Genomic DNA, 10,000 nt, shown 5'->3' on the forward strand with positions numbered 1-10,000 from the left:
GGTGTCGGGGAAAAAATATCCACTGAAAATAACTGCAATACTCATTTATAGATATTTGTTACATGGAGTTACATGGACAAATGAACAGCAACATGACTATTATTAATATTATTATTAATTATTATTATTATCAATTACTATTATTATTATTATTATTATTTTTTTTAAGGTTTCGGCAAACTAATTTAATTCAGTTGAGAAGTGGAGGATTAAGGACACCTCGGGGTCCCTCAATAGTTCGAGACTAAGTCTGCCCCGGGTTCGTCTTCTCTGTTGATTAAAATCCTCAATTAACCTCAAAATATACATACACATATGACGCCACTATCATTCTTCTTCTTCATATTATTATTATTATTACTATCATCGTTATTATTATCATCATCATTATCATTATGGTGAAGTGTGGGTGCATGCCTTGGCTGGCCACCCATACTATAAACGAGAAAAAGTATTTTGGCATATATATGTATGCATGTATGTATGTATGTATGTATGTATGTATGTATGCATGTATGTATGTATTATCACTATTATAATTTCTTTTTTGTTTCTATTTTTTTCTGCATGTGACCTCTTTATGGACCAAGAGGTCTCTGTCACCGACACTCGCCCATCACTCCCGAGGCCATTAACCACAACACCAGCAACAACACCAACAGCAACAACGACTACGACGACAACGACAGAGTTGATGCCGGAAGAACTGACGACAAACTTCAAGGCGGTCAGGTTCAAAGCTTGAGATCCAAATTGGGGGGAGGGGGGAGGGGTAGAGGGGAGAGGGGTAGAGGGGAGAGGGGGAAGGGAGAGAGGGGTAGAGGGGCAGAGGGGCGAACGTGTTTTGTGAACCTCAACGAGAACAAAAACCATTTGGCAAAAACTGAAAGGTGTTCTCACATCTTCAAGGTCCAAAGACAACAGAGAAGCTCACGATGGACATATAAGAAAAGAAAAAAAAATCGCAACAAACTTATAATACAAATCAATAAATAAACAAATAAATAAATAAAAAATAAATAAATAAAAACAAATGAAAAATGAATTAAATAGATAAATACAGCGTAAATAAATTTAAAGTGTGACGCCATAGACACGTCGGAGGGACAGGGAGAAGCCAATCAAAGAGCTCCAAATTAAGATGGGGGCGGAGTCTGTCCAGCCTAAGAGCCAATGAGGCTTCGGGGATTACATGATCTCAGCAGACCTTCTGTGTGACACACAGTGAACTTCGAGGCAGAAGGCGAGAAAGCAAAACAAAGACAAAAATCAAAGTTCTACGTTGGAGAATTAAACCTTTACAGAACAGAAACCTTGTGAAGATGAGAAGAATAATAACAACAAAAAAGAGAGGAAGAGGAGGAGGAGAAGGAAGAGGAAGATAAGGAAGAGGAGAAGGAGAAAGAGGAAGAGAAGGAAGAGGAAGAGGAGGAGGAGGAGAAGGAAGAGAAGGAAGGGGAGAAGGAGAAAGAGGAAGAGGATGATAAGGAGAAGGAAAAGGAGAAAGAAGAGGAGGAAGAGAAGAAAGAAAGGGAGGAGGGGGAATAGGAGGATAAAGACGAAGAGGAGAAGGAAGAGGAAGGAGAAGAGGAGGAAAATGAGGAGGAGGAGGAAAGTCGCTCCAGTAGTTCCTTTCTTCAGCAACAATAAATCTGACTTTTATAAATTGCAAAGCCAGGAGCACATTCAGAAAAAATACATATAAAATTACATTGTCCAGACGCTTATTATGATGATAGATTCAAGCAAGAATAGCTTAGGAAGCTCCCTTCCTTTGACTGTCCTCTACTCGTCAAAAAAAAAAAAAAAAAAAAAAAAAAAAAAAAAAAAATATATATATATATATATATATATATATATATATATACACACACACACACACATATATATATATATATATATATATATATATATATACACACACACATATATATATATATATATATATATATATATATATAACAAATACGTTAATAAACAAATAAAATAAATATACAACAATAATAATTAAATGAATAGGATATAATGGAATAAAATGGGGAGTGGGATTTATTGGTTCAAATTTTAACCCTTTCAATACGGTGGGGCATTTCTTTTTCCCCCGATTCATATCAGACATCTTTTGTCAACTGTGGGCAGGAACTCAGGGTACAACAGGATATCGGTCGAAGCCAGTGGCCAAATAAAAATTAATACAGAAGAGGAAGAAGAAGAGGAGGAAGAAGAAGAAAACGAAGAAGAAGAAGAAGAAGAAGAAGAAGAAGAAGAAGAGAAGGAATAATAATAATAATAATAATAATAAGAAGAAGAAGAAGAAGCAGAAGAGGGAAAGGAAGAAAAGAAGAAAAAGAAAGAAAAGATGAAAATGGAAGTAACAGAAGAAAAAAGAAAACGAAAAAGGAAAAGAATATATGGAAGAAGTGGGAAGAATAAAGATAAGAAAAGAAAGAAGATAAAGAAGTTAAGAAACATGAAAAAAGAAAATTAATAACGAGAAAATAAAAGGAAGACGAAGAAAAAGAAGAAGATGAAAAAAGAAAGGAAAGAAGATGAAGAGGTGAAGAAACAGAAAATGAAAAAATGAACAAAAAAAGGAATATAAGGAAGAAGAAGAAGAAAAAGAGGGAAGAAGAAGAAGAAGAAGAAAAAGAAGAAGAGGAAGGAGAGAAAGAAGATGACAGAGAAGAAGAAAGATAAAGAAAATCAAGTGAAGAAACATAAAAACAAGAAGAAAAAGAAAAAGAAAAAGAATAGAAGGAAGAAGAAGAAGAAGAAGAAGAAGATGAAGAAGAAGAGGGAAGAAGAAGAAGAGGAAGAGGAAGAAGAGAAAGAAGATGACAGAGAAGAAGAAAGATAAAGAAAATTAAGTGAAGAAACATAAAAACAAGAAGATAATTAAAAAGAATAGAAGGAAGAAAAAGAGTAAAGAAAACGAAAAGAAGAAAGAAAAAGAAGACGAAGAAGTAAACAAATAGAGAGAGAGAAAAAATTAAAGGTAAAGAATACAGGGAAGAAGAGGAGGGAAATATAAGAAGAAGAAAGACAAACAAGAACAAGTGAAGAGACAGAAGAAAATAAAAAATATATACAAGGAAGAAGGAGAAGAAGACAAGAAAAGATAAAGATGTGAAGAAACAGAAGACGTAGAAGTAAACAAAGAGAAGAACAAGAAGTAAAGAAACGAAGAACAAAAATAGAATAAAAAAAGAAAAGAATATAAGGAAGAAGGAGAAGAAGAAAATACAAGATAAAGAAGTGAATAAAAAAAAGACGAAGAAGTAAAGAAACAGAAGAACAAGAAGTAAAGAAACGAAGAACAAGAAGAAAATGAAAAAAAGAAAAGAATATGAGGAAGAAGAGGAGGAAAAAGAAGAATTAGAAGAAGAAAAAGAAGAAAAAAAAGAAGAAGTGGGAAGAAGAAGAAGAGGGAAGAATAAGAATAAGAAGAAGAAACACCTCTACACCATTAGAAAAGATCCCAAAGCAATAACGTCGGACCCTTCCTTCGTGAGCCCTGATTACGTCCTCTCCCTAATCTACCCTCCCCCCTCCCTTCTCCCCCACCTCTCCCCCTCCCCCGCAAAGTAACCCGTGACCTCCCCCACTCCCCATCCCTTTTTTGTCACCCTGATTCCTGACGTCCTGACATGACTTGGACAGGAGCGAGACCCAAAATACCAAAGTTCATGCAGAACTCTTGAACGCGACCCAGCCATCCTTCTTGCACCTGCCACAACGAGATTCCTTCAACCCCCCCTTCCCCCCTCTGCTCCCCCCGTCCCTTCTCCCACGTGAGCCACGCCCTCGGACAGGTGGGGGGACGCCTTTAAACGCGCACGGGGGGCGGGGGGGAGCTAGGGGGGCGAAGGGGGAGAAGTTGACTAGGGGGACCACACAACCCTTTTAACTGTTCTGCATCGAAGCACCGGATCCAAGAAGTTGTTGTCTGGGCGGCGCGGCGGTGCTGTTGCGGCAGGTGCGAGGAAGAGAGAGAAAGGTGGAGGCGGGGGGAAGGGGGAGGGAGGGGGAGGAAAATGAGAAGGATAAGGGAATTAGGCGTTAGGAGGGTGACGTGGAGTGGAAGAGATGGGTGGGTGAGTGAGAGATGGAGAGATATAAGAGAGCAAGAGGGAGAGAGACAAAGACAGTGATAAAGGGAGAGAGAGAGAGAGAGAGAGAGAGAGAGAGAGAGAGAGAGAGAGAGAGAGAGAGAGAGAGAGAGAGAGAGAGAGAGAGAGACAAAGAGAGGGGAGAGAGAAACAGAGAGAGGAAGACAGAGACAGACAGACACACACACACACATATAGAAATAGAGAGAGAGAGAGAGAGAGAGAGAGAGAGAGAGAGAGAGAGAGAGAGAGAGAGAGAGAGAGAGAGAGAGAGAGAGAGAGAGAGAGAGAGAGACATGATACAGATAAGACAAGACTAAAGAGGGCCTGGAAGAAATTCATAGAAAAATGAATCCATCAAGAAGGTATGTAAAAAAAAAATGAAATAAAATAAAATAAATAAATAAAGTGGAGAGTGAAAAGGAGGAGTGTGATGGCGAAAAGAAGGAAGAGGAAGGACAAGAAAGGATGATAAGGAAGAGAGAGAAGGAACGGGGATAATAGAAAGGAGACAGGAGAGAGGATAGGAGTTTGGGGAAGAGGCAGCGCAATGTAGTACAGTTCGAAGATTTATGATTTAGATAAAAAGACAACAATATGCTGTAATCCATGACAATTGTTTGGTTCGCTTGTTTATTCATTTCTTCGTTTAAGTAACTATTCTTAGCATCCGACCTAGTTATGGACCAAAAGGTCTCCTGTCGGTATGCCCTTCCTTTGTAATCTTTTGTTAGAGAGGGGGCGCAGGGGTGGAAATGGGTTGGAAGAAGGCAGGAAAAACGAATTTTAATCGAGGAAATAAGACGAAAGAGAGAAAGAAAGAAAGAAAGAGAGAAAGAGAGATGGCACGGGAAAAAATACGCTACAGAAGAGAGAAACCCCTCTCAGGATTTCGCCTTCAGGGAGTCCCTTTGCTCTCTCTGTATATCCCTGAAGACGAACCCTGGACAGGGCCCAGAACTTAGGAATAATCTTATGACTTTGAGTCAGCATTTACTTTCTTCTAAACAACACACACACACACGCACACACACACCAAGGGGTTTTTCCACCTTATTAGGGAGGTAGCCAAAGTCAAAATGTATATACCCGCCCCCACCCACTCAACTCCCATCTACTACCCCTTCCTCTCTCCCATTCCAGCTCCTCATAGATGACGGGTTATCCCTGTATCCTGCCTTGATAATGTGAATATATCACGGAAGCGCTCGGACTCCGTGTGTTTTTCCTCTTCTTAGTGGACTCTACATACTTGTGATTCACGTGTGCCTTGTGAAATTTGTGCACACACACGCACGCACGCACACACACACACACACACACACACACACACACACACACACACACATATATATATATATATATATATGTATATATGTATATATATATATATATATATATATATATATATATATATATATATATATATATATATATGCACACACATCTTTTTTCTTGGTAGTCACACACGATTCTAACCGGCCCTCAGCTGAATAAAAACGCCTTGATTCAGATAAGACGAGACTAAATCTCACGACACAAATGCCCAATGTGATGTAGGAGGCGAGGGAGGGAGACAGGGAGGGTGGGAGGGAGGGGAGGTAAGGAAAAAAAAAAAAAAGACGTAAATAATCTTCGGGGCGAAAAGTCCTCACGTGCTTCCAGACGTACAAGGGTGCACATACACGAAAACGTACATGAATGCACATGAATACACACAAACGTGCATAAATGCATCTCCACACAAACGCACACGAATACGTAAATATACACATATACATAAAAAAGCAGCACACACGAAAACGCACATGAATGCATATAAACACACACAAATGTACATATGCACAGCAGCACGCACAAACGTACATGAATACGTAAACATACACAAACGTACATAACTACAACAGCACACACAAACGTACATGAACACATAAATATACACAAACGTACATAAACACAGCAGCACACACAAACGCACATGAATACGTAAACATACACAAACGTACATAAATACAACAGCGCACACAAACGCACACGGACGCGGATACACACACAAACGTACATGAATACGTAGACATACACAAAGGTACTTTTCCTTTTACTCTGACTGGCGCCAGGCGATTTTATTCATCTGTGTCGTATGTAAGTTGATGACATGCACTTATGTCATTTGTTCTAATTGGTCAGTATTTTACAGTCAAGGACGCTCGCGTTATGCGTAGTACACAAGCAGGGTCCTCTGTTCTTTGAAGGACTTGCAAGTTCTTAAATTCTTCGTCATGATTACTTGAAAATAATAACAATAATAATAACAACAATAATAATATTATTAATAATAATAGCAATAATAATAACAATAATAAAAATAATAACAATAATAATGACAATAACAATAATAATAATATTAATAATAATAAAATAATAATAATATTAATTATAACAATAATAATAACAACAACAATAATAATAATAATGAAATAATAATAATATTAATTATAACAATAATAACAACAACAACAATAATAATAACAACAACAATAATAATGATGATGATAATAATAATAATAAATAGAATAAAAGACTGTTTCAAGAAAGCAATGATCTTTATGATGGTGTTAATAAACAAATTAATTAATGAAAAATAAAAGAATAAAAAATAAATCCCGGTACTCAATGCGATGTTTGTCGCATGTTGGCGACATTCGTAACAAGTGTGGACACACCCTCAAAACACGATCAAGAGTTGAGGACTTTTTCCTACGTGTCAGAATCTTTTTCAAGGTGAGCAGGGTTAAGGTCGACCTATCCTCAACCTCTTCTTCAACCTCCTCCTCAACTATGAAAACCAAACAGGTTGCATACCTCATTAGCCCGTGGGAAGCTGTCCCTAGCTTGGCGGTTCGATTGCTGAGAAGCTCAACTCGTTTCTGTCCATATTAGTCTTGTTTGGGGAAGAAATGCAAATGCCACGCCCCCATCCCTCCCCCCTCCCTCCACGTGACGTCATGATGTTTTCCTGCGATGCTGTGTTTGCATACTCCACAGTATTTCAAAGAAGGTTAGGTTACGGTTAAAGTTAGGTTAGGTCCAGTTAAAGTCAGATTGAGTTAGGTTAAGGTTGACGTTAGGTTTGGTTAGGGTTACAGTAAGGTTTGTTTTGGTTTGATTAGGTTAAAACCAGGTTAGGTTACTTTAGATTAAGTTAGGTTAGGTTAACTTAGGTTACTTTAGATTAGCTTAGGTTAGGTTAGTTTAGGTTACCTTAAGAGAGGTTAGAGTCGAGTTAGGTTAAGTTAGGTTATGTTAAAGTCACGTTAGGTTAGGTTTGGTTACTAGTGCACTGGTTCCAAAGTCAGGCAATGCGGGGACGGGACCCATTAAGAAAGAAGTGCATTCTTGTCTCCCACGTCCTTGAAACTCGCCCCACTGCCTTTGTGTCGCCTCAGTTCAGGTTCAGAGGTGAAGCTGCTTCCAGGAACCTCTTAAGAACATAAGACTGGAAGAGACTGCAAGAGACCATAAGGCCTCCACAAGGCAGTTCCATGTCCCTGACCACCTATCATCCCACTCTATAATGTTATATAATATTTTCTTAAAAACAACCAATCGTTTTAGCGCTGAGCACATGGTTACTAAGTTTATTCCATTCAGTTACTACTCTTGCAAAGCCTGATGGAACTCTCCCACGGGGGTTCTAGGCTGAGCCTAAACGTATCGGATACGTGCCACAGTTCCATGCCAGTTAGTTTTTGTTCCAGCTAGATGGTTACGTAAAGCCTTGAAGTGTCTGTCGGGGCGTGCCCGGTCCGGGCTCGTGGTCAAGGGCGCGCGCGGGCGTGATCATGGCGGGAACGCGCGTTTAAATCTCGCCCGGTTTCCTTTCTGACCTACGACCTCTTGGGGGCCTTGTTTGTGTGTGTGTGTGTGTGTGTGTGTGTGTGTGTGTGTGTGTGTGTGTGTGTGTGTGTGTGTGTGTGTGTGTGTGTGTGTGTGTGAGAGAGAGAGAGAGACATAGAGATAGATAAATAGATAGAGAGAGAGAGAAAGAGAGAGGAAGCGAGAGAGAGATAGAGATACAGAAAGAGAGGGAAAGAGAAAGAGAGAGGGGGAAGGGAGAGAGAGAGAGAGAAGGAGGGAGAGAGAGAAAGAGAGAAAGAGAGAGAGGGGGAGGGAGAGAGAGAGAGAGTGGGAGAGGGGGAAGAAAGGAGAGAAAGAGAGAGAGAGAACATACCAATGGTTTGAGACCCTCCTTTCGTCACGACATCCTCCTTCATCTGAATAAAATCACCTGTCGTCAACATGGATAAGATAGGTGAAATGCATCGCCAGAGAAAGAGTTCATTAAACTCATTTTTGGGTGATTTATAATCTCAATTAAATCGTCTGGCGACTGACCTAAATAGAATCTAATCGGTAAGAAGGCTGAAGTAGAAGCGAATGATGTTGTGTGTGTGTGTGTATATGTATATATATATATATATATATATATATATATATATATATATATGCACAAGTTTCACAAAGCACACGTGAATACACAAATTATGCTAAACACCACAGTGAAAAGAAAAATAGAGTTTTGAGTCCGAGCGCTTCCGTGATATAATCACATCTTCAAGGATGATTATATCACGAAAGCGCTCGGATTCAAAATTTTAATTTCCTTTCACTGTGATATTTAGCATTATATATATATATATATGTATATATATATATATATATATATATATATATATATATATATATATATATATATATATATATATATATATACCGGTATATACATATATATTGCGAAGGAATGTAAGATGTGCACAGCATGTGGTTATGCTGGTACCTTTGCTCTTACGTGGTCCCCCGCTCCCAGAGTCTGTCAGAAGCCCTTGAGTCGGATTCCGACGCAATTCGCAACGACGTATACAGAGCGTCTGTGTATACAATTCGTGTAAATGTGTCAATACTATAAATTCATGTTATCTTGTTTGTACAGTGTTCACTTAACACGCAGACATGACAGATGATAATATTGACGATTGTCATGATATCAATGATAATTATAATAATAACAATAATGATAATGATGATAATAATGATAATGATAATATATAATGGTTATAAATAATGCTAACAATAATAAAAATAATAGTAATAATAATGATAATAATGATAATAATAATAATAGTAATAATAACAATAGCAACAATAAAATAAAAGAATGAACAATAATAACAAAACATGATAACAAACAATAACAAATAACAATAAACAAAAATTAAAACAAGAACAGCATAAACAACAACAACAACTACACTACCAAAAACAATCGTCCCCAACAGGAACACCACAGAGCAACAGGGTATGTCGAAAGTATGTCGTCATTTTCCCATCGACACTCTCGTCACGACGGTGGCTCCTGCATCAGGAGATTTTATTCAGCTCTGGGAAAGAAAGGAGGGGAGGGGGAGAGAGGGAGAAGAGAGGGGGGAAGGGGGAGAGAGGGGGAAGGGGGACTGTTTGTACGATAATACGGTTTTGTAAAATTGAGTTAAGATTTAAGACTGGCAATATAAACACACACACAGACATATAGATACACACACGCGCGCACACACACACACACACACAAATATATAGACACACACGCACACAGACATATAGATACACATAAACACACACAAATATAGACACACACACACACACACACACACAGACATATAGACTCATGCAATACGCACATAGACATACATAGACAGGCACTGACATACATAGAGATACACACACACACACACGCAAATATATAGACACACGCACACAGACATATAGATACACATAAACACACAAATATAGACACACATACACACACACAGACATATAGACTCATGCAATACGCA

General features: G+C 38.5%; 1 protein-coding gene across 2 annotated transcripts in view; it reads right to left on the reverse strand.

Moving 5' to 3' along the window:
- Positions 1-10,000, reverse strand: part of LOC143027740 (rap guanine nucleotide exchange factor 6-like) — a gene marked incomplete in the record, with an annotated part of 504,609 nt that overhangs the window by 125,104 nt on the left and 369,505 nt on the right.

Source organism: Oratosquilla oratoria, chromosome 8 (genome assembly GCF_046742065.1).
Source record: "Oratosquilla oratoria isolate Oo_2021 chromosome 8, ASM4674206v1, whole genome shotgun sequence".
NCBI classification, from domain to species: Eukaryota; Metazoa; Arthropoda; class Malacostraca; order Stomatopoda; family Squillidae; genus Oratosquilla; species Oratosquilla oratoria.